Source organism: Pan troglodytes, chromosome 5 (assembly GCF_028858775.2).
Source record: "Pan troglodytes isolate AG18354 chromosome 5, NHGRI_mPanTro3-v2.0_pri, whole genome shotgun sequence".
Lineage (NCBI taxonomy): Eukaryota > Metazoa > Chordata > Mammalia > Primates > Hominidae > Pan > Pan troglodytes.
Window position 1 is genome coordinate 77,744,109 of NC_072403.2, and position 23,069 is coordinate 77,767,177.

The 23,069-nt window shown below is 37.3% G+C and overlaps 1 protein-coding gene and 1 pseudogene across 28 annotated transcripts in view; one reads left to right on the forward strand and one right to left on the reverse strand.

Moving 5' to 3' along the window:
- LOC472247 (eyes shut homolog) overlaps nucleotides 1-20,453 on the reverse strand; it is a 559,821-nt gene extending 539,368 nt beyond the window's left edge. For 8 of the 28 annotated variants that reach the window (XM_054685976.2, XM_054685996.2, XM_054685988.2 and 5 more), the window contains exons 1-2: nucleotides 16,150-20,453; nucleotides 15,498-15,632 (exon numbers count right to left, since the gene is read on the reverse strand). The gene's annotated coding sequence lies outside the window, so the exon portion shown is untranslated. Of the gene's footprint in view, nucleotides 1-9,577; nucleotides 9,673-15,497; nucleotides 15,633-16,144 lie in introns of all 28 variants that reach the window. The other 20 variants (XM_054685997.2, XM_054685998.2, XM_054685989.2 and 17 more) reach the window with 4 other exon arrangements.
- LOC129144284 (mitochondrial nicotinamide adenine dinucleotide transporter SLC25A51-like) lies at nucleotides 16,312-17,905 on the forward strand (annotated as a pseudogene).
- Nucleotides 20,454-23,069: the final 2,616 nt, after the last annotated feature.

The window sequence follows — 23,069 nt, forward strand, 5'->3', positions numbered from 1 at the left end:
TGGAGAGGTGTTGGGGATAAGATTCCAGCCTATGTAGAGCCAAGAGGGTTTGGCACGGGAACAGCTGCCATGGAACATGACCAAGACATCGATCCCCCAAGGCTTGCTATGCTCCTTTAGGAGGCATTGGCTTTTGTTGACTGTCGAACCTGGACACAGCAGTGTGGTCTTACCTGTGGGAGGGGAAAGTCTAATCTCAGTGCCCCACTGTGTGCTGGCCTCTGACACGGTCATTGCCTGGTCATGCCCACTTGCAGCACAGCCTTGGATGCCTGAGGGGGTGTGGGGCAGTTTCTTGGCAGCTGACATTATAGCTCCTTTGCCAGCAGACCAAGCACAACCATTGAAGAGATTCAAAAGACAAGTCCCTGCTGATGGGCACCCACCCATCCACAGCCTCCTCCCATCGCTTTGACAGCATGCATTTGCTCATGGACTTCTGCACCACTTTGCTGGTGCAAGAGGGTACACAGAACTCACTGCCCCATTGCCACCCGCACATGCATGTGCAGATCTCATGGCTGCCACCCTGCCTCCACTAGCATGTTTGCACCCTGCCTCACCACCACTACTGATGCGAATGTGCACACACAGACCTGCCACCCAACTTCTGCTGTTGCCCCACCCCAGCTGACACACATACCCCACTTCACCACCACTGCCACTAACACATGTGCATAAGCATGGACCCCACTGCTGACTCCACTTTGCCACCACTGCCACTAACACATGTGTACAAGCATGGATCCCACTTCATCAGCACCATGATAAAACAGTTTGGCTGGTACTCCCGACCTGAGTGTTACTGTTAACAAATGAGGAACACCTTGCCCCCTCCAGGGCAGGAGGTGCTCAACCTCGAGAGGCCAGAGAACAAAGCCATGGGCCAGGTACCAGCCCCCAAGTGTTACAGCATGCAGCCCAGGAGTGCTGGGTTGAGCCTTGGCCCAGTACAATCTTCCAGAAATGAAGCTAGTCAACGGAACCCTCTTTATACCACTCTCAAGGACATCAAATAATATAAAAACAAAACAAAAAAAAACCCATCCGAAGGACAACAACTTCAAAGATTAAAAGAACATCAGTCCACAATGATGATAAAGAACCAACACAAGAAGTCTGGCAACTCAAAAAGCCAGAGTGTCTTCTTATTGCCAAATGATGTACCAGTTCCCCAACAATAGTTCTCAACCAGGCTGAAATGGCTGCAATGAGACACACAGAATTCAGAATCTGGATTAGGATGATAATCAAGCCTCAGGAGAAAGTTGAAACCCAATCTAAGGAATCCAATAAAATGATATAAGAGCTGAAAAACAAAATAGCCATTTTAAGAGAAAAAACAAAACCAACCCCATAGGGCTGAAAAGCTTACTCTAGGAATTCGATGATAAAATTAGAAATATTAGCAGCAGAATAGACCAAACTGAAGAAATAATCTCAGAGATCAAAGACTTGTTATTCAAATCAACACAGTCAGACAAAAATAAAGAAAAAATAATTTAAATAATGAACAAAACCTCCAAGAAATGTGGGATTATGCAATGTGTAAATGTGAGATTAGTGCTACACATGAAATCAAACCTAGGATTTATTTGCATCCCTGAAAGAGAGGGAGAGACAAGAACCAACTTGGAAAAAGTATTTGATGATATTGTCGATGAACATTTCCTCTACGTTGTTAGAAACATCAACATTCTAATTCAGAAAAGGCAGAGAACCCCTGTGAGATACCATACAAGATGTCCTTCCCCAAGACACATAATCATCAGATTTCCCAACGTCAATGTGAAATAAGAAAATATTAAAAGCATTTAGAGACAGGCCACTAACAAAGGGAACTCCATCAGGCTAACAGCAAACCTTTCAATAGAAACCCTATAAGCCAGAAGAGATTGAAGACTTATACACAGCATTCTTAAAGAAACACAATTCTAAGCAATAATTTCATATCCAGTCAACTAAGCTTTATAAGCAAAGAAGAAATAAGACCCTTTTCAGACAAGCAAATGCGAAGGGAATTTGTTACCATCAGACCTGCTTACAAGAAATCTTTATGGGAGTGCTATACATGAAAGTAAAAGACTGTTACTAGCCACCACAAAAGCACACTTAAGTACATAGACCATTAACACTAAAAAAGGAGCCACACAATCAAATCTGCATAACAAGGAGCTAAAAACAAGATGACAGAAGCAAATCCACACGTATCAATATTAACATTGAATGTAAACAGAATAAATGCCTCAATTAAAAGGCACAGAGTGACAAGTTGGATAAAAAAGCAAGACCCAACTATATGCTATCTTTAAGGGACCAATCTCACATGTAGTAACACCCATTGACTCAAAGTAAAGGAATGGATAAAAATCTACCAAGCAAATAGAATACAAAAAAAAGCAGGTGTTGCTATTCTAATTTGAGACAAAACAGACTTCTTCAAACAAACAGTGATCAAAAAGACAAATAAGGGCATAACATAATGATAAAGGGTTCAATTAAACAAGAAGAATTAACTATCCCAAATATATATGCACTCAACGCTGGGACACCCAGATTCATAAAACAAGTTCATAGGGATCTATGGTGAGATTTAAATGACCATACACTAATAGTGGGAGACTTCAACACCCTGCTGACAGTATTAGACAAATCACTGGGGCTGAAAACTAACAGAGATAACTGGGAGCTAAACTTGGCACTTGACCAAATGAATCTAACACATGTCTACAGAACACTTCACCCAACAACAGAATACACATTATTCTCATCTGCACATGATACATAATCTAAAATCGACCACACAATCAACCATAAAACAAATCAACAAATTCACAAAACCAAAAACATATCAACCACAATCTTGGACCACCGTGCAATAAGCAAAGAAATAAGTACCAAGAAGATCTCTCAAAACCATGCAATAACATGGAAAATAAACAACCTGCTTCTGAATGAGTTTTGGGTAAACAAAGCAGAAATCATGAAATTCTTTGAAACCAATGAAAACAAATAAACAACATACAAGAATCTCTGGGACACAGCTAAAGCAGTGTTATAAGAAAAGTCATAAGAAAAGTTTTAGCACTAAATGTCCATCTCAAAAGTTAGAAAGATCTCAAATTAACAAGCTAACATCACACCTAGAAGAACTAAATAAACAACTCCAACACTAGCAGAAGAAAAGAAATAACCAAAATCAGAGCTGAACTGAATGAAATGGAGACATGAAAACCCATACAAATGATCAATGAAACCAGAGTTAGTTCTTTGAAAGAATAAATAATATTGATGGACTGGTAGGTAGACTAATAAAAAAAGGAGAAAATACAAATAAACACAATCAGAAATGATAAAGGTGATATAACCACTGACATCACAGAAATACAAAAACAAACAAACAAAAACCTTCAGACAAGACATTATTACAAACATCTCTAGGCACACAAACTAGAAAACCTACAAGAAGTGGATAAAGTTCTGAAAACATTCAAACTCCCAAGATTGAACTAAAAATAAACTAAAACGCAGAACAGGCCAATAATGACTTTTGAAATTGAATCAATAATAAAAGCCTGCCAACCAGAAAAAGCCCTATACCAGACAGATTCACAGCTGAATTTTACCGGATGTATAAGGAAGAGGTAGTAACAAACCTACTGAAACTATTCCAAAAAATTTAGGAGAAGGGATTCCTCCCTAACTCATCCTGATATCAAATCCTGGCAGAAACACAGCAGAAAAAGTTAAAACTTCAGGCCAATTTCCCTGATGAACATAGATACAAAAATCCTCAAGAAAATACTGTATTCAGCAAACTGAATACAATAGCATATCAAAAAGTGAAGTCACCACAATCAAGTAGGGTTTATCCCTGGGATGTAAAGTTGGTTCAACATACATGAATCAATAAATATGGTTCATCACATAAACAGAACTAAAAGCAAAAAACATATGATTGCCTCAATAGATGCAGAAAAAGCATCTGATAAAATTCAACATCCTTTATATTAAACATCCTCAACAAACTAGGCATTGAAGACACACACTTCAAAATAACATGACAAGAGCCATCTCTGACAAGTTCACAGCCAAAATCATATTGAATGGGCAAAAACTGGAAGCATTCCCTCTGAGAACTGGAAGAAGAGTATTACTCTCACTACTTTTATTCGACATAGTACCGGATGTCCTAGCCAGAGCAATCAGGCAAGAGAAAGAAATAAAAGGCATCCAAATAGGAAGAGATGAAATCAAGCTATCTTTCTTCACATACATAATGATTTTATACCTAAAAAAAAAAACAGGGTTTCTGCCTAAAAGCTTCTAGAGCTGATAAACACTTCACCAATGCCTCAGGATACAAAATCAATGTGCAAAATTTACTAGCATATCTATTCACCAACAACATCCAAGCTGGAAGCCAAGTCAAGAACAAAATACCATTCACAATAGCCACAACAATATTAAAATACCGAGGAATACAGCGAACAAGGGAGGTGAAAAACCTCTAGAATGAGAATTTTAAAACCCTGAATTAAGAAATCAGAAACAACACAAACAAATGGAAAAATATTCCATACTCATGGATAGGAAGAGTCAATATTGTTAAAATGGCTATATGGTCCAAACCAATGTACAGATTTAACACTCTTCTTATCAAACTACCAATGGCATTTTTCACAGAATTAGGAAAATATATTCTAAAATTTATATGGATATAAGGGGTTGCATAGCAATATATTCAAGCTTCTGTACAAGGCACTTGAGGTCAGGGCATAGAAAAACACTGAGGTACTGTGTGTATGTTGTTTGTGCATGAGACTGTAACTCCTTGACCCTGAAAACAGGACAAGTAATTGAGTGTGTGATACGGAATGCTGAAAACAGTCTCCTAAGAATGTAGTTTAACTGCTTTTACAAGGCCATATGTATCTCCTGACCCGACGGCAAAATGCCATCTGGTGGATGTCTGTAGTAGCAAGCCCTTTCAATAAATACTTGGTGGATGGATTCTAGGGGGCACTCTCTCAGAAGAGCTGCCCCTCACCCCGCTCAGCTGGAATTGTCTGAGTACTCATTCTTAGCATTCACTGAAAGCTATAAGCTGCAATGGAACCAAAAGAGAACCCAAATAGCCATGATAATCCAAAGCAAAATTACAAAGATGAAGGCATCATACTATCTGACTTCAAACTACACTACAAGGATACAGTAAACAAAACACCACAGTACTGCTTAAAAAGTAGACACATAAACCAATGAAACAGGTTACAGAACCCAGAAATAAAGCCTCACACCTACAATCACCTGATCTTCGACAAAGCCAACAAAAACAAGCCATGAAGAAAGGGAACCCTATTCAATTAATGGCACAATAAATGACTAGTCATATGCAGAAGATTAAAAACGGACCCTTTCCTTTCACCATATACAAAAATCAACTCAAGATAGACTAAAGACTTAAATGTAAAACCAAAAACAATAGAAAACCTTGAAGAAAACCTAGAAAACACCATTCTAGACATAAGCCCTGGCAAAGACTTCATGTCGAAGATGTCAAATGCAATTACACCAAAAACAAAATTGGCAGAAGGGACCTAATTAAACTAAAGTTTCTGCACAGCAAAATAAACTATCAACAGAGTAAACAGACAACCTACAGAATGGGAGAAAATATTTGCAAACTACGCAACCAACAAAGGCTTAATATCCAGAATTTATAAGGATTTTAACAAACGAACAAGTAAAAAACAAACAACCCCATTATAAATTGAGCAAAAGATATAAACAGACATTTTTCAAAAGAAGTTACACACATGACCAACAAGCATATGAAAAAATGCTCAACATCTCTAATCATTAGAGAAATGTAAATCAAAACCACTGTGAGATACTATCTCACACAAATCAATCAGAATAGCCAACATTAAGAAGTCAAAAAATAAGAGATTCTGGTGAGGTCATGGATAAAAGAAAACATTTACACACTGCTAGTGGGAAGAGAAATTAGTTCAGTCACTGTGGAAAGCAGTTTGGAGATTTCTCAAAGAACTTAAAACAGAACTACCATTCCAACCTAGCAATCCCATTATTGGGTATATACCTAAAGGAACACAAATCATCCTACTTTAAAGACACATGCACACATGTGTTCACTGCAGCACTACTCACAATCAAAGATGTGGAATATACCTAAATGCCCATCAAAGGTAAACTGAATAAAGAAAATGTGATACATATACACCATGGAATTCTATACAGCCATAAAAGAGAATGAAATCATGCAGCAACATGGATAGTGCTGTAGGCCATTATGCTAAGTGAATTAATTTAGGAACAGAAAAGAAAATATTGCCTGTTCTCACTTGTGTTTGAGAGATGAACATCAAGTACACACGGACACAAAGAAATGAACAACAGACACCAAGGCCTACTTGAGAGCTGAGAGTGGGAGGAAGATAAAAATAAAAAATCTACCCATCAAGTACTATGCTTATTACGTTAGTGATGAAATACTCTGTGCACCAAACCCCCATGACACACAATTTACGCATGTAAGAAACCTGCATGTGTACCCCTGAACCTAAAATAAAAGTTGAAAATAAAATAAATATATAAATAAAATGAAACAGTTTTTGTAATCACCTTAGCTTACTTTCTTAGAAAATTCTGTTATCAATAGGAATATAATTTATTCATGATGTAATATTTCGTATTTTTAATATTTAAAAGCATATAAATAGCATGTCAATTTTATATATGTGAATTAGTCCATATGTAAATGGGACATAATTATACAATAATGAATTATTTACTAAACTTATAATTCCCAAATTTCCAAACTCATGTTTTATATTTATACACATTTTTTTTTGGATACAGAGTCTCGCTCTTTTGCCCAGGCTGGAGTGCAGTGACTCTCGGCTCACTGCAACTTCCACATCTCAAGTTCAAGTGATTCTCCTGCCTCAGCCTCCCAAATAGAGGTATATGCTTTTTATGTGGTAAGCTTTGGTGATGTCTGAATATTTAATAACTTGCATGGCACAGACACAGAACAGACACTAGCTTTGACAAAAAGAAAAGGACAATCATTAGTGTGCAAATTTAGAAAATATCACCCCTTGTAGGTCACATTACAATTTAGTAATTAATAGAAATCTTTGACCTAATTCTTACTCTTGGAACCATTCTTCCTTTCATATCCAAGTGACTTTCCTCCCTTATCTTCTTTGTCTTTGCACAACTATCACCTTTACAGTGACTACTCCTTGACCATCCTATTTAAAATGGCACATGTACTTTCCATCTTCCTCATTCTGCTTAATATTTCTCTATAGCACTTATTGTGAATAAAATTTTATTGACACATAGCCATACCCATATATTTAGCTATTGTCTGGGGTTGCTTTGTCACCACAGTGCCAGTTTGGAAAAGTATGAGAGATCCCGTGGCTGGCAAAGCCTAAAGAAGTATATAATATCTGGTCCTTTGCAGAAAGGTTTGCCAATCCACACCCTGCATAATTCACTTATTTATGATGTTCATTGTCTGTCTCACCTCAGTAGATTATAAACTCCATGGAAACAGAAGTTTTGTCTTTTTTGTTCTTTGCATCACTTTTCTATCCCAATTACCTATTAACAGCACTTGACACATAGTAGGCACTTAATAAATATTGGTAAAAAAAGGAATGGATAAATGGAAAACTAAACAAAATGTTTATCACATTTTCCATATATTTGCTCTCTTCACTAGTTATGTTTTTAAAAGACTTCTGCACAGCAAAAGAAACTACCATCAGAGTGAACAGGCAACCTACAAAATGGGAGAAAATTTTCGCAACCTACTCATCTGACAAAGGGATAATATCCAGAATCTACAATGAACTCAAACAAATTTACAAGAAAAAAACAAACAACCCCATCAACAAGTGGGCGAAGGACATGAACAGACACTTCTCAAAAGAAGACATTTATGCAGCCAAAAAACACATGAAAAAATGCTCACCATCACTGGCTATCAAAGAAATGCAAATCAAAACCACAATGAGATACCATCTCACACCAGTTAGAATGGCAATCATTAAAAAGTCAGGAAACAACAGGTGCTGGAGAGGATGTGGAGAAATAGGAACACTTTTACACTGTTGGTGGGACTGTAAACTAGTTCAACCATTGTGGAAGTCAGTGTGGCGATTCCTCAGGGATCTAGAACTGGAAATACCATTTGACCCAGCCATCCCATTACTGGGTATATACCCAAAGGACTATAAATCATTCTGCTATAAAGACACATGCACACATATGTTTATTGCGGCATTATTCACAATAGCAAAGACTTGGAACCAACCCAAATGTCCAACAATGATAGACTGGATTAAGAAAATGTGGCACATATACACCATGGAATACTATGCAGCCATAAAAAATGATGAGTTCATGTCCTTTGTAGGGACGTGGATGAAATTGGAAATCATCATTCTCAGTAAACTATCACAAGAACAAAAAACCAAACACCACATATTCTCACTCATAGGTGGGAATTGAACAATGAGATCACATGGACACAGGAAGGGGAATATCACACTCTGGGGACTGTTGTGGGGTGGGGGGAGGGGGGAGGGATAGCATTGGGAGATATATCTAATGCTAGATGACGAGTTAGTGGGTGCAGTGCACCAGCATGGCACATGTATACATATGTAACTAACCTGCACAATGTGCACATGTACCCTAAAACTTAAAGTATAATAATAAAAAAAAGTTTACAGTTTCATTAAAAATAGGTATATGAGAACTTAAAAAATAAAAAGCAGTATGTAAATTTTTTTATGGCAGGCATTATAAATTGTGCCCAATTATTCATAATAAAAATAAAAATAAATTGTTTAATGATTTCATGACTTTTAATATATTATAGAAATATGTAATATATTTAATTTTTGTATTGTCAGACATAATTCACTGGCAGATGGAAAATAGGAGTACTTTACCCATTTGAAAGTAAAAGTGAAAATGGATATTGCTATTCTTTTTTTAATGTGACAAAAATTTTTTTTAAAAATGGATTTATGATGTGGAAAGAGTATAGAAAAAAAGTTGCTTCATTTTAGTGTTCATAATAGACAAGTAAAGTAATGTAAAGAGTTGTCACATTTGAACACAAGATATTAAGAAAGTAGATTTCAAAAACATAATAAAAAAACAAAATTTCAAAAGACTTTACGTGTGACTACGGCTTAAAACAAATGGAAAAAATGTGGTAAGTAAATTTTGATAAAACAATATGATGCAATGTCAGTGACAAAGAAAAAGTTCTTTCTTAGACAAGACCTAAGAAATATAAGTAGTTTTTCAAGTTAATGGTTATGTTAAAAGCTTATGTACAGAAAATTGTGAAACATTTACATTTTCAGTCATTAGCTGAGACCTGACACATGATAAAGGCTAGGAAATGTATGTTACAATATTATGAGTCAAAAAACAAAAAGAAAAAGAATGTTCCCACTAAAAAGAAAAGATGGTGTACTGTTCTACATTGAAAATAAGAAAAATTAATTCTCCACTTTACCATGGCCAGTTGGGTTCCTAGGTGCTAGAAAACAGATTCTGAGACATACATTAGCCTGAAGAATGTTTGTTGTGGAGTTCTCCTGGGATTATCATCTGTGGAAGGAACAGAAGTAAAGAACCGAGCAAACGACGAAGATGAGTTGTAATGCACTCCCAACCAAAAGGGCACCCTTTGGGAGTACTCTGGAGATATGGCCCATCAGAATTGTTTCAAGTTGAAGTGACATAACCAGGACATTTTACCCTTCCTTTGATAAGCCATGGGTGAGGCTACTATTGGAAGGAGTAATAATGTGGATCATGGTAATTTTCTTCAGAGGAACAATTCACAAATAGGGCTTAAATGCAAAAATGTCTTTGGGCAGAATTCACAATTAGTGTGTTGATAACACAGGGAGTTCATGCATGAAAAGACATCTAATCAATGTATCATAATATCAATTATAGTCCACTAACTTCAATGAGGTCTGGGAGTAGTTCTGCTTGGGTCGCGGTGAACCTCTCTTGCTGAGGTACTTAGAAGATTAAGGTTAATGGAATAGGTTCTAGTCCTTGCTTCTGCAGCTATTCTCAGGACCACAACAGAACAATCATCATTTCCATCCTCTGCTGTATATTCTTAATTCCCCTTACCTTCTGGGGGCTTATTTGGTGTTGCAAACCAGGCATCATCCCAGAGGGTTGTGAGAAGTTGGTTAGCATGCCCTATTTGGTGATATGTCTTTTATTTATTCTTGTTGTTCATGTTTTCTATATATTTGCTGATTTTTTTCCTAGTAAATGTATCTATCATTGAGAGTAGAATATTGAAGTAACTCAAAATTTGTCTATTTCTTCTTTTAATTCTTTGTGTTTGCTTACTATATTCCTGGGGTCTGTTTTAACATGCTTATGTATTCACAGTTTTTAATCTCTTGATAATAATAGATACTTTAATTGTGATGATAAGTTGTCTTTAGTAACATATTTTTAAAACTTATTGTGATAAAATTAATGTAGTCACTTCATCTCCTTTATGCTTTCTTTTTGCACAGCATGCCTTCTTTAATTCCTTCAGCATTTCAATTTATTTTCATATTCATGGGAATAGAATTGTGGGTTATGTGTTGTCAGGGTAACCCCAACTGTTTGCCAGTTTACTTATATCATTCTATTGTCCTCTGACTTACATAGTCTCAAAGAGAATTCAGTATTTCTCACAGTTTTCTCCTTTATATAATGATCCCCTTCCCCTTACAGCTTTCTTCAAGATTTTCTTCTTTACCTTTTGTTTGTATAAGTTTAAATATGATATGTCTAGGTGATATTTTCGGTGGAGTGCCCTTACTTATCCAGTTTGGTTTTCTATGAGATTCTTGAATCTGTGGTGGCTCTTTATTATAATTTTGGAAAATCCTCATCCATTAGGTATTGAAATATTTTTTCTCCTTTTTTTGAGACACAATTATGCATATATTACAATGTTTAACATTGATTCATAGCTTTTGGTGGTCTTATGGTTTTTATTCTTTCTCCTTTTTTCTCTTTACGTTTCTGTATGGATAATTTTTAATGACTTCATATTGAAATTCATTAATTATTTCCCTAGGTATTTTGGGTCTATTCTGAAGTTTGTGACAGTGGCATTTTTCCAAATACATTTTTCTTACAATTTTTGTAGCATTTTCATTTAATTTTTTAGTTTTCATTTTATGATATTTTCTATCTGATCTTGCAACTTTTTCATTAGAATCATTAATCTATTTTAATCATAGTTATTTTAAATTCTCCATCAGACAGTTTGAATATTAGTATCATGCCTGTGTGTGCTGAGAAAAACAACTTGACTCCTGAAAATGGCCACAGCTTTTCTTCTACTGGGCCTTTAGTGCAAGGTGTTAAGTAATCTAATTAGGAGTTGGGTTGGGTTAGATGTTAGTTTTGTTTTGTTTTTGGTTGCTATGAGTACCCTCAGTGAACTACAGATTTCAAATTCCTATAGCTACTTCATGGGTTTATGGTATAGATTGAGTTTTCAGAGCAATGTCGGTTGGAGTATAAAATTTAGGTCTTCCCTTTATATTTGCCTCACGACCTTTGCATTCTCTTGATCCTTCTGTCCTTCTTCCAGGAATAATATACTGTTGATTGTTACTCAAAACTTGTTAAATTGGTCATGAGGAGGGCAGCTGGAGGAGTCCATTCTCTGTGGCTCTGGATTAAACTTCTGTCTTAGGTATGACTATGTTCCCAAGTCTCAGGATTGTAGGCTTACTTTTTTCACCCACCAAGGACTGTAGTTGTGGGCAGAGTACCTATCCTGCCCTTCTCCTAAGAACAGCTCCCCCCTCCCCCTTTTTCCTTCCCACAGATGCAATTAGTCCTTACCAATGCCTTAAAAACAACAATGCTTTTTGTCCTTATACCTACCTACTGAGGCTTTTGCTTCACAGTGAAGGTATGCAAGAAAGATCTCGGTAGAATTTCTTGCACTTTTATACAGCTCCTGTTACCCAACCCCAGCTTGCATTCCAATCAAACTTTTTAGGGATCTTTCTGATATCATCTGTGAGTAGAGTTAGTGTAAGTATGTCTGCAAAAGGGTATGAACTTCCCCAGTTTCTGTGACTCCCAGGTCACAGATTTATACTGTTCACCACTTCACATTCAGCTTTTAAAACTTTTCAAATATTCTGTTTGAACTCTTCTTACTGATTTCCAGTGGCTTGTAACCCGGATGAGCAAGTACTCACATCTACTGTTTCCCAAGAAAAGTATTTTATCCTTAGATTTTGGCCAGTTTGTTGTTCTGCATCCTTAGCTATGCAAGGAGTTTAAAAATAAAATCTGAATTTAAAGTTGACCTGATTTTTAAAATTACATAATGAAATGACCTTTTTCTGTTATCTACATTTACAAGCAGAAGTATACTTAATTTTAATTAGTAGTTATTCCCATTTCTCAGAATATTAAGACAGCTTAGCTATAGCCACCCAATTCCATTGTCCTTATAGCCATTATTTCAACTCTACTATTCTTCTCATCTAAACAGAGCAAATATTTCTCCACAAATAAACCATACCACTAGTTCATAAAGCTTACCACCGGTAACTTTTATAAATTACATAGCTATCTTTTTTCAGGAACTGTCTATACTTCACCTACCTGCAATGACAGTTTCTCATTGTTAAGGCAGCAAGTGATTCACCTCCAAAATTTAACTTTAAATTTGCTTGTTTGATCATTTCTGACTTCAACATTCAAGTTGAATTACAAAGGAAATGGAATATGACACGTAGATAATGCACACAGGAAATGTATAGGGGCTGCTGGAATCAGTGTTCTTGAAATGGAGGAAAAGGAATGAGGATTACGAATATAGAAAATGTGAGTGCTATTCAGTTGCAACAAATGCTCAGCTGACCCCACAAGGATTTCTGAAACTAGGATACACTTCAGAGTTGTCCTAAATTGAGAAGAGGACTTCCACACTCCTATGTTGTTAGGTCATTGGAGGGGTCTGCCCACAGAAAGAGTCATGACATTGGGAAAAGTAGTTTTCTACAGCTGAGACAATGCTAAAGAGAGCTTACAGCTAAGACTTGTTAACTGGCAAAATTTGAGTAGGTAGCTACAATGACACCTTCACGCGAGAAAAGAGATCTGGGTGGCATATTATAGCCTCCACCATATTTACTTTTTTTTTCCTTTTAAGTAAAAGTATCCTTAAAATTAATAGAGTTATCATTATTAAGGATTTACTAATTAAAATACATATTCTGGTTCTACAGAGTCCACTGACTAGTTGGCATGAAGTGGAAGTAGGCAGGCAATAAAAATACTGTAGTGTGAACATTTATATTGTTACTAAGCTGGAACTTTTCTGGAAAGTGCCCCTGCCTCTGTCTGCCTTAAAAACAAAAGCGCCTGTGCCTATATAAATTTAATGTTTACTCCAAGAAATCCTTACCCAAGAAGTTAGGATTATGAACTAACAAATAACTTTACTGTTTGCTTAAAGAAATTATTGCAACAAAAGTATCTGAGAAAACTATTTGTTCACATCTGAGCAAACAACTGTCAGACAACATTTTTCACACCTAAAGAAACAGCTCAGTTATTACAACAGTTCCATCTAGTCTTCAAAATCTTCACCCTTCTTTGTCTAGCAATCCTATTGTGTAAAAACTTTATTCAGTTCCAAAACGTTCCCCATCTCTAAAGACCCACTTTAAGCCACTTGAGCTAATACTTTAAAATCCCATAAATACCCTTCGCTAACATCCTGTCTTTGAGACACTATTGAGACTGTGTCCAGGTAGTGTTCTTTGTTGCTGCACAAATTTAATAAACTAAGATTTGCTTAACCAACAGATGTTTTGGTGGTTTGTGGAAGAGACTATAATTATCCATTCTGGAAATCACTTCAAGAACCTTTTAAGATCTTCTCGGCAGGGCTGAAGATCCTCAATTCAGAAACAGTGCATTATCCTGTCATCTAATAAGTATCCTATATGGGAACCTTTCTGACCACAATAGTAAATTACGCCCCACATTTAGCCTGAGCTATGATTTCTATTGTCTAGATCAGTTATAGCCTACAGACTATAATTGTTCATTTATGTCTATGTCTTTGCTGCCACACCAGCAGTGTCAGATAGGACAAAGACAATATGATCCCCACAAATGAAAATATTTACTATTTACTCCTTTAGAAACAATATTACTGATCTCTTATTTCAAACTGATGGCTGAGTTTATCTCCTGAGAATGGAGGAATCACTCCTCTATAAATCATTTGCTTATGTGCTCATGAATTGAAAACTATTATCTTGGTAAAAACATGTCAGTAGCAACACTCTAACTTTTCTCTCTGTTTCTCCTTGTCACTTTTTGTTTTGAGTCTTTTTAAGAGGTAGTTTATAGAGTGGGCATAGATCCAAGAAGTCTGTCCCTTAAGATGGCCCCAGTGCTCATAAGATAAAAAAGTCTTATCATGTGTTAATCCTTACCAGGTAAACTTTGTCTTCCTTAATGTTTCAAACTTAATGAAGAGTTTCCTATGTCTTGTATTTGTTTATTTGTTTTATACTTGTCTAGATCAGGAATTGCCGAATTATGGCCTGTAAGTCACACCTTTCTTTTATGTGTATGGCTATGAATTTACTTGGTTGCCTCTGTTCAGTGCTGGAGGTTTCTCTGCACTACAGTTGGTGATGGTTGGTCTTTGACCAGATTCTGGAGACACCTGATTTTACAAACACCATTTTTACCTACTGCAGTTCTCTCAAAGTCTTATTAGTCTCTCCACCAAACAGAGCTTTCTTCATGTTTTAATTCATGTATACATCTCTCTAACTGACACAACTTCACCAAGAACAATTTGGAAATGCACTGCCAAGTTCAGGAATATTTTGATCTGAAGATGATTTTTCAATTTAGAACACAAAAGAGGAAACTTCCATGAGGAAATCCTTTTTATTATCTGTCTATAGAAGTAACATAGAAAACCTCTTTGTCTCCGTATTTCAGAGATTAATAATCTGTTACACTTTAATTTATTTTGTATTTGTTATTTTCTTATATATATTATTATTTCCTCTTTGATAAATTAAGTTTCTATAATGTGTACTGATACCAACTAACTGTGATATCCACAAGGCTTTTATCAATAGTATTATTCTTGGCTTCCATGGTCACTCCATGGTAAGAGCATAATATTTGGCTAAAATTAACTTATGATTTTCCTAAAATATGCCTGGCTGTGCGCAGTGACCAGACCCCGTGCTTGCTCACCCACACACCCCTCCCCTGGTGCTCTGTGCCTGGCTCTCCCTTAGCAGGCGTGGGATCCAGGCCGGTAGCAAGAGAGGAGCGCAGCCTGCTAGGCCTAGTGGGCCGGGCCGAAGGAGCCCAGCGGCGGCGCAAGCAATACTCACACAGACATGCTGCAGCCCACACAGCTTTCTGGCTGGCACAGTGACACCCCAAGGATCCTGTGATAGAATTTTAAGCCCATCTGATCCTATTAGTCTTCTTGGGCAGTCATAACAAAATACCACAGATTGGATGGCCTAAACAACAAGAAATCAATTTTCTCACAATTGTAGAGGCTAGAAGTCCACGATCAAGGTGCTTGTTTATTCGATTTCTGGCGAGGCCTCCCCTCCTCACTTGTACGTGGCTTCCATTTTATGTAACCTCACATGGCCTTTCCTCAGCTCACTAAGAGAGTGAGCGACCTCTCTGGTGTCTTTTCTTATAAAGACACTAATCTTGTCAAAACAGAGTCCGACCATTATGACCGCATTTCACCATAATTACTTAATTAGAGGCTCCATCTTCAAATATATTTAAGCTGGGAGTTAGAGCTTCAAAACCTTTTTTTTTTTTTTTTTTTTTTTTTTTTTTTGAGGAGAGGGGCACACATTTTCCATCCTAATGAGATCCTGTCTAATTTAGGCAGCAAATGAAGCACCGAGCCAACAAAGTTTAAGGCTTCTCCTAGCATTTAACACAAAGTAAAAACCAAACACCAGCATTTTGAGATCCACTTCACAACGAGAGAAAGGCAAAAGCAATTTACCTTACCTCACCCTACAACGAACTTGTTTGTTCACAACAAGAGGTTTAGAAAAAACACAACATGGCCGGTCTGGGCAGCCGACCGCTTTAAGCGCCCACCCCAGTCCTCTGCGCGCGCCAACTGCCCTGGCCCAGTCGTTGTGGACCCCACCCAGGCGGCGCGCGCAGAATCAGTTCTGAGCCTCCTCGGCTCTCCCGCCCGTCGCGGGTGTTTATCCGGCTGCTGGGCGACCTTTCCCGCGAAGGAGGCTGTGCCATCATTCGGTCACGCCCCGGGCTGGTGAGGCTCCTCCCTAGTGCGCAGAAACCGCAGGGGCGGGGAGGAGCTGGGCTCTGCCTGCGCCCGGGGGAGAGCGGGGCTGGCACCGCGCAAGGGGCCCTGCCTCCGGGGAGACTGATTTCGGCCTCCTGACCTCGGGACCCCTGACTGTGGAGTGTCAGAGACGGAGGAGGACTTAGTGATCTTGTCCAGCCCCCTCCCCGCTTTTCACAGGTTGGGGAGATGGGCGCCTGGAGGACGGAAATCCAGTTATCAAAATTGACTCCAGAAGAGAGAAACTAACAGAACAATAACAATGGAAGAAATTGAGAACATTATCAAAAAGCTATCATCCTGCCAAACTCCAGGCTCAGATTGTGTTACAGGTTAAAAAAAAGTCAGTCCTTCATGAAAACGAAAGACCTTAAGCAACACGATGGATTCAGAAGCTCATGAAAAGAGGCCACCAACACTAACATCTTCAGAACAAGATATATCACCTCGTATTACAAATGTTGGTGAAATGAAGCATTACTTCTGTGGCTGCTGCGCAGCCTTCAACAACATCGCAATCACATATCCCATTCAGACGGTCCTCTTTCGACAACAGCTGTATGGCATCAAAACCCGGGATGCAATATTTTAGTTGAGAAGGGATGGATTTCGAAACTTGTATCCTGGAATCCTTCCCCCATTGATGCAGAAGACAGCTACACTTGCACTTATGTTCGGTCTCTATGAGGATTTATCCTGCCTTCTCCACAAGCATGTCAGTGCTCCAGAGTTTGCAACCTGTTGCATGGCGGCAGTGCTTGCAGGGACAACAGAAGCAATTTTCACTCCACCGGAAATAGTTCAGACGTTGATTCAAGACCACAAGCATCATGACAGATTTACCAACACTTATCAGGCCTTCAAGGCACTGAAATGTCATGGAATTGGAGAATATTATCGAGGCTTGGTGCCCATTCTTTTCCAGAACGGACTCAGTAATGTCTTGTTTTGCGGCCTTTGAGGTCCCATTAAGGAGCATCTGCCTACAGAAACGACTCACAGTGCTCATTTGGTCAATAATTTTATCTGTGGAGGTCCATTGGGTGCCATGTTGGGATTCTTGTTTTTTTCCAATTAATGTAAAAACTCGCATACAGTCTCAGATTGGTGGGGAATTTCAGTCTTTCCCCAAAGTTTTCCAAAAAATCTGGCTGGAACGGGACAGAAAACTGATAAATCTTTTCAGACGTGCCCATTTGAATTACTATCAGTCCCTTATCTCTTGGAGCATAATCAATGCAACTTATGAGTAAAGGTTATATGAAAAAAACCAACAGTTAAGTGCCATTTATCAACTGAATAGGCCTTCTAAGAAGAATGTAGTTTGGCCTCTTTCTTAGTTGGCCAAATACAAGTTGGTGTCATAACTCCAGGCCACAGTGAGTTATGGGCAAAGCTGTTTTGCTTAAGCCTCAATAAAACAGAATAAAAGATTCCAGTAGGAAAATATGAGGGATTTTTTTGTTTTGTTTTCTGTTTTTTGTTTCTTTGTGTTTTTTTTTTTTTTTTTTTTTTTATCATTACCTAAGAGCCTTAGGCTAAGTGCCTGATAAATAGCTGTCCATCTGATGGCCTTTGACAGGGAACCTAATCCCCAAAATAGGATTATTTTTCTCAAACCAGTCTTGAAATCTGCATTGAAACATAAGTGGCTGTGAACGGCCAGAGAGAAGGTCCTCGGGGACCAGGGGCTCCTCAGGCTTCCTTTGTTACTCCATTGCTTGCTTCTCTGCCTTCAGGAGCAGCTGCAGAGGATAGTCTTCATTAAGCTCAAGCATATGACAATGGGGCAGAACAAAGAAGAAAAACAGCTTATTAGGTGTAGGCTTTTCATGATAAATTGCTTGTATTTGTTTTGAAACTAAGTACCTATTGGATAGTCATGATACTATTTCTGTTTAGATACGGTAGATCAAGGAGTTATGAAAGTTCCCATTTTGCTTTCTAGGTTTGAAAGTTTTCTGTTTGATTCTGACTGTGACCTTCAACGCTTCCAAAATATCCTTATGTTGATTTCACTTATTTCATTGCCGAAAGATGAAGGGACTTAAATGTTGTTATAGGTGTTCCATCTTGTTAAGAAATTTTCATACTAATTGTGTATAGATCAAATTCTGGTTAGCTTGGTTTCTTGGAATTATTGGGGCCATCTCAGCAAAGGTCTGTGGTTATTTTTCCTGTTGAGCAGGAGTTGGTCATACTCAAGCATCCTATTCTCTTAAAACTCTCCTTTTAAAAGATAAACACTTCCATAACATTTTGTTTTGGAAGTCTGTTAATGCAATCCCACTTTTTTTCCCCCTAGTTTCTAAATGTTTCAGAGTGGGAAAAAGGCTCAGGATAGTTTTCACTTCACAGTGTTGGCTGTCTTTTATTTTACCTTTGGAAATAGAGACTCCATTAGGGTTTTGACATTTTGGAAACCCAATTTTACCGTTGTGTTAGTAAAACAATAAGATAGTTTGAGAGAATATGCTCTAAATGAAGACATTTGAAGAGTTAGTTTGAATTCTAAAAGTAGGCAATAGCCAAATAGCATTCTCATCCCTTAATAGACGAAAACTTCTTTGTCAAAGGAATTGGAAAATGTGAAAATATTTTTTCCAGATAAAGCAAAATGATTCATATGCCACTTCCAATTGACTAATGAAATATAAGAGACAGACTGAAAAAGTGGATTATGAATCTTAAAACCCTTTCTGTAAAGATTTATTTCCAGCATCTGGCATGATGGTAGGTTTCTTGTTAACCAGTTTTTCTTCTTTCTGGGTAACTGCATGTGAATATTTGCACATACTGACCAAAATAAAATCAGGGCCTCAACTTGGTAGTTTACTGAAAGTTTCTGGGCAAATAGCCCATAAAAGCTGTTTACATCTAAATGCAGTATGGCTGGTTAAATACAGTGAATATCCTTCTTTCAGCTGTAAAGGATGAAGCATATTAAGCATTAGCCAGGCAGTAATGAAGCTAAGTAACCATACAGCACCTCTGTCTGACAATATTGTGCTGGATATTGCAGTTTACATTCAAGGTGTAGATGTAAGGATTAAAAAATAATAATCTGGCACCAAATAAAGATGAATAGCATCCTTTGACCTATTAAACAGAGTCAGGAATTGAAGGGAGTTGAATTTGAGAAATGAATGAATAAAGGCACCTTGGTGCCTGACCCACTAATTCACGTGCATGACTCTGAGCACTGACAAGCGTATCCAGCTACTCAGCACAGGGCAGGTGGGTTAGCCTGGGCTAATACCTTGGCCCTGGGAATAGACACCATTGGGCCTTTGGTTTTGTTGGGCTTCCTTTTGTCTTTACACTCCATACAGATGGTAAAAATCTGAGTTCTAAAGCAGATTTCACTTTTGTGAAATACAAGCTAAGTGAGAATTCTAAGGAAAACTCTTTGGTTTCTGCTGTCTCAAATAAGTGATATTTAAAAACAATTATTAATAAATACTTTTAATGGTTTTTAACTCAGTATTTTTTTTTAATTTCTTTGTCACTCTTTACAGCTTTTGAAGACCAAATTGCAAATACATTACCAGGGATGGTTTTGTGTTGTCCTATAGACTTCTTAAATTTGACAAAAAAATTCAACAGAACTTGTAACCAACAGCTTTGTCTGAGCTTGAAGTCAAAATGTGTTGTTAGTAAGAGATTCTAACTGTTGTTTTTACCTTCAATGTGAACTAGTGTGGTAATAATTTTGAAAAGGCAGGCTGGCACGGTGGCTTATGCCTGTAATCCCAGCACTTTGGGAGGCCAAGGTGGGTGGATCACTTTAGGTCAGGAGTTCGAGACCAGCCTGGCCAACATGGTGAAACCCCATCTCTACTAAAAATACAAAAAATTAGCCAGGCATGGTGGCCAATGCCTGTGATCCCAGCTACTTGGGAGGCTGAGGCAGGAGAATCGCTTGAACCTGGGAGGCAGAGGTTGCAGTGAGCCAAGATCTCACCACTGCACTGCAGCCTAGGCTACAGAACAATACTCTGTCTCAAAAAAAGAAAAAAAATAAATAAAAGGGCAAACATGATTGAATATCTGAATAGCTTTAAAAGTGGCCTTTCTGTTACGTATGTGGCACAAATGGCTCATGAGTGCAGGACGTTTATGGTGTTGTGTCCTATACTTCATGTGTGATGCCACCAGAAATGTTATGAATTCTGTATTTAACACACTGAGAGTGATATGAGCCCTCATGACTGCACCACAGAGTAAACACAACCTTTATATGGTGGTGAATATGTTTGTCTTTCTTGTTTCATTTGTGGTTGGGGACAAAATCGATGTTTTTGTCTGCATAGTCGATATTCATCTTAACATGGTTGGCTGTATAATCACCGGCTATATTGTGAACTGTGCAATAAAACAGAATCGTCTGTGTATATAATTACCTTTGGATAACTGAAATTCCCAAGATCCATTACAATGTAATACTCAGTAAAAGGTTGTGCAAACATGTAAGGGAGTAATGGTGGTAGATGGGATATATGAAATGGGATCTAGAGGGCTTTGAGTGAAGCCAATCATGTTGAACTAACACTGGTTCAGTGTAGATGAAGTAGAGTGAGGGGTATGCAGTCATAAAATGAAGGGTGGACAGGAGATTATATTTGAAGAAAGGGTAAGCACTCAGACTTGGTTTCTTTTAAATTAAAATATTTCTTTTTTCATGTGCAAATGCATATCAAAGACTTGATCAGGCATTCTCTTGAAATTTGAGGGTTTTTAGTTTTTAATGCTGTCTTTGCTTAATATTAAATATATGTTATATATGTTGCCTAATGTCTCCCAAATTGTGTGGGAGTCTCTACATGTTTCCTCTTAAAGGTTCATTATTAAAAGTGGTTAAGTGCACAATGCTATTTTTGTTTGATAGTTTGAGTTTTATGACCATATGAGTTTAAATGAAATCCGTTAAATGTTTCTGAATTCAGATTTTTTAAAAATAATTTGGAATAAAGTTTGTGTTTTAAGCCTCTCCCGCAAAAGAAAAACAAACAAATGAAAAAAACCTTTTAAAAGTCACCTGTGAAAAATAAATATAATTAATTTAACACTGCACACTTATTAATTGCTTCAATCTGATGACAATTACTGAAAGACTGTCAACATTATTGTTTCATCTATGGAAATCATATTCTCCTCTGGTCAACTTTGGATGCACCTAATGATATGGGGAATATATTATCTGAAAAATAGAGCCCACATCTGAACCTACAAATACATGACTTAATTTGAAAATTTTTAAATTTTCCACGGGGGTCACATCAGGAGATTGCAGTAATTTACTATCTCAAGAATCTCATTAAGACAATTCAAACATTGTTTGTTTAGTTACAAATCAAAAATAATGAGAGGACATAATTGAAGAACTTTTATCATTCATCTCACTGTGTCAGAAAGATTTCCCAGAAAAATAAGTGAAGCAGATACAATTTATTTCTCATATTTTTCAACATAAGGGCATGTAAACAACATATGTATTTAGATAATTTCGAATTCAAACAACAAGATACTACTACAAACCTGTTAGAATGGCTAAAATCCAAAACACTGACAACACCAAATGCTAGTGAGGATGTGGAGCAACAGGAACTCTCTTATATTGTTGGTGGAAATGCAAAATGTATAGTCACTTTAAAAGATAGGTTGGCATTTTCTTACAAAACTTAACATGCTCTTACCATATGATCCAGCAATCACACTCTTGAAACTTCTGTCAACACAAAAACCTGCACACAAATGTTTATAATAGCTTTATTTAGAGTTACCAAAACTTAGAAGCAACCAAGATATCCTTCAGTAGGTAAATGGACAAATAAATTGTAGTACATCCAGACAATGGAATATTATAGCACTAAAAGGAGATAAACTATGATACTGCAAGAAGAAATGAAGGAACCTTAAAAGCCATTCTGAAAAGGCTACCTACTGCATAATTTCAACTACATGACATTCTTAAAAAGGTAAAACCATGAAGGCAGTAAAAAAAAAAAAAATGAATGATTTACAGGGATTTGCAGGATAAGGAGGGATGCATAAGTGGAGCACAGAGGATTTTCAGGGCAGTGAAACTGTTTTATATGATACTAATGTGGAGCATATATGTCATTATACATTTGTCAAGACCCAAAGAATGTACAACACAAAGAAGGATCCATCAGATAACCTATGGACTTTTGGGTGATAATGATGTGTCAGGGTTGGTTAATTTTTTGTAACAAATATCCATACTGGTGCAAGACGTCGAATGGGAAAGCTGTCTCTGTGGGTTATGGAGCAGGGAAGATAGGAAGGGAGATGTGGAAACTCTGTACTAACTTTCTGTTCACTTTTGATCTGAACTTAAAACTACTCTAAATGTAAACTCAATTAAAAAAAATTAGGCCAGGAAAAGGGACTCTTTTTTTTTTGTCTTCAATCACAACTTTTTTAGATGCACACGCCATTCAAGTGTATGCATGACTAAAGGGATCAAAGCAAAACTTCTATAATGAATTATAATTTTCACATATCATTTGATCACTTGGCACAACTGTGTGTACTGTGCCTGTCTCTCTTTATTATAATTATACTTTAGGACAACGGTGCCCAACCTTTT